Here is a 2,500-nt window from a genome sequence, read left to right as displayed (position 1 = left end):
TCATAGTTAGACTATTGGTACCTGTCTCATAGTTAGACTATTGGTACCTGTCTCATAGTTAGACTATTGGTACCTGTTGTCTCATAGTTAGACTATTGGTACCTGTCTCATTGTTAGACTATTGGTACCTGTCTCATAGTTAGACTATTGGTACCTGTTGTCTCATAGTTAGACTATTGGTACCTGTTGTCTCATAGTTAGACTATTGGTACCTGTTGTCTCATTGTTAGACTATTGGTACCTGTTGTCTCATAGTTAGACTATTGGTACCTGTCTCATAGTTAGACTATTGGTACCTGTCTCATTGTTAGACTATTGGTACCTGTTGTCTCATAGTTAGACTATTGGTACCTGTCTCATAGTTAGACTATTGGTACCTGTCTCATTGTTAGACTATTGGTACCTGTTGTCTCATTGTTAGACTATTGGTACCTGTCTCATAGTTAGACTATTGGTACCTGCTGTCTCATTGTTAGACTATTGGTACCTGTTGTCTCATTGTTAGACTATTGGTACCTGTCTCATAGTTAGACTATTGGTACCTGTCTCATTGTTAGACTATTGGTACCTGTCTCATAGTTAGACTATTGGTACCTGTCTCATTGTTAGACTATTGGTACCTGTCTCATTGTTAGACTATTGGTACCTGTCTCATTGTTAGACTATTGGTACCTGTCTCATAGTTAGACTATTGGTACCTGTTGTCTCATAGTTAGACTATTGGTACCTGTCTCATTGTTAGACTATTGGTACCTGTCTCATTGTTAGACTATTGGTACCTGTCTCATAGTTAGACTATTGGTACCTGTTGTCTCATAGTTAGACTATTGGTACCTGTTGTCTCATTGTTAGACTATTGGTACCTGTCTCATTGTTAGACTATTGGTACCTGTCTCATTGTTAGACTATTGGTACCTGTCTCATAGTTAGACTATTGGTACCTGTTGTCTCATTGTTAGACTATTGGTACCTGTCTCATTGTTAGACTATTGGTACCTGTCTCATTGTTAGACTATTGGTACTTGTCTCATTGTTAGACTATTGGTACCTGTCTCATTGTTAGACTATTGGTACCTGTCTCATTGTTAGACTATTGGTACCTGTCTCAAGTTGTTATGGAGTTGGGGGGGTTGTTCTGTACAGGGGATAGATCTGTACCCTATTTGCAACATCTACTCGGGGTGGAAGGCTGAGAGAGGGGTCATGTAACGTCAACAACAACAACTAAAGTTTTGGGTGGGCAATGTATGGATTCCATGCTATAGTCAAAGGGTTACGTCATCGCTCTTTGACAACATACAGTGTAGTTTATCACATAATAAATCCTGTTAATGGATCTATCTCACTGTTATTACACGAAATAACCAAATAGTGTTATGTCTACATCTACTGACATTAGTAGGCCCTACCCATCCTCCCAAACACTACCCGCCTGTTGAAGACAACAGCAGACAGAGGGAACCAGACCACCGCCCCACAGGTGTCACTGTTGTTACGGACGCTACACACTCATACCTGGCACCTGTCCATTATTCCCATATAGGGTACTACTTGGCCCGTAGGGAGAACGGTCACCCTATAGGGCCGTGGTTAAAAGTAGTGCACTGTGTAGGGAACAGGGTCCTATTGGTGACATAAATGTGATGTCATTTGAGTCCCTGTTACATTATTGATTACCGTGTTAGTGTGTTGTAGAGGATCAGGACTGACTCATTCTGACTCACCTTCCATCTCTTTCTGTTTCTCTGTTTCTCTATCCCTCTATCTCTCTCTCTCTCTCTCTCAAACACCTTCCATCTCTTTCTGTTTCTCTATCCCTCCATCTCTCTCTCTCTCTCTCTCTCTCTCTCTCAAACACCTTCCATCTCTTTCTCTCTCTCTATTAATTCAATTCAATTCAAGGTTCTTTATTGGCATGGGAAACATATGTTAACATTGCCAAAGCAAGTGAGGTAGATAATATACAAAAGTGAAATAAATAATAAAAATGAACAGTAAACAGTTTCAAAAGAATAAAGACATTACAAATGTCATATTATGTCTATATACAGTGTTGTAACGATGTACAAATGGTTAATGTACAAAAGGGAAAATAAATAAACATAAATATGGGTTATATTTACAATGGTGTTTGTTCTTCACTGGTTGACCTTTTCTTGTGGCAACAGGTCACAAATCTTGCTGCGGTGATGGCACACTGTGGTGTCTATCTCTCTCTCTTTCTGTCTCTCTTTCTGTCTCCCTATCTGTCTCTTTCTCTCCATCTCTTTCTCTCTGTCTTTTTGTCTCTCTATCCCTCTCTTTATCTCTCATTCCCTCCATCTCTCTCTCTCCCTCTCCCTCTCCCTCCATCTCTCTCTCTCCCTCTCCCTCTCCCTCCATCTCTCTCTGCAGTGTGAGTCATTCTGCTGTTAGACAGATGAACTGACGTTCTACAGAGGGCATCTGATGGCCACTCAGATTGTCATTTCAAGTTTTAATGTCACGTGCTCAAGTACAG

The sequence above is a fragment of the Salmo salar genome, unplaced genomic scaffold, assembly GCF_905237065.1.
Source record: "Salmo salar unplaced genomic scaffold, Ssal_v3.1, whole genome shotgun sequence".
Lineage (NCBI taxonomy): Eukaryota > Metazoa > Chordata > Actinopteri > Salmoniformes > Salmonidae > Salmo > Salmo salar.
Note: the sequence above shows the minus strand (reverse complement) of the source record.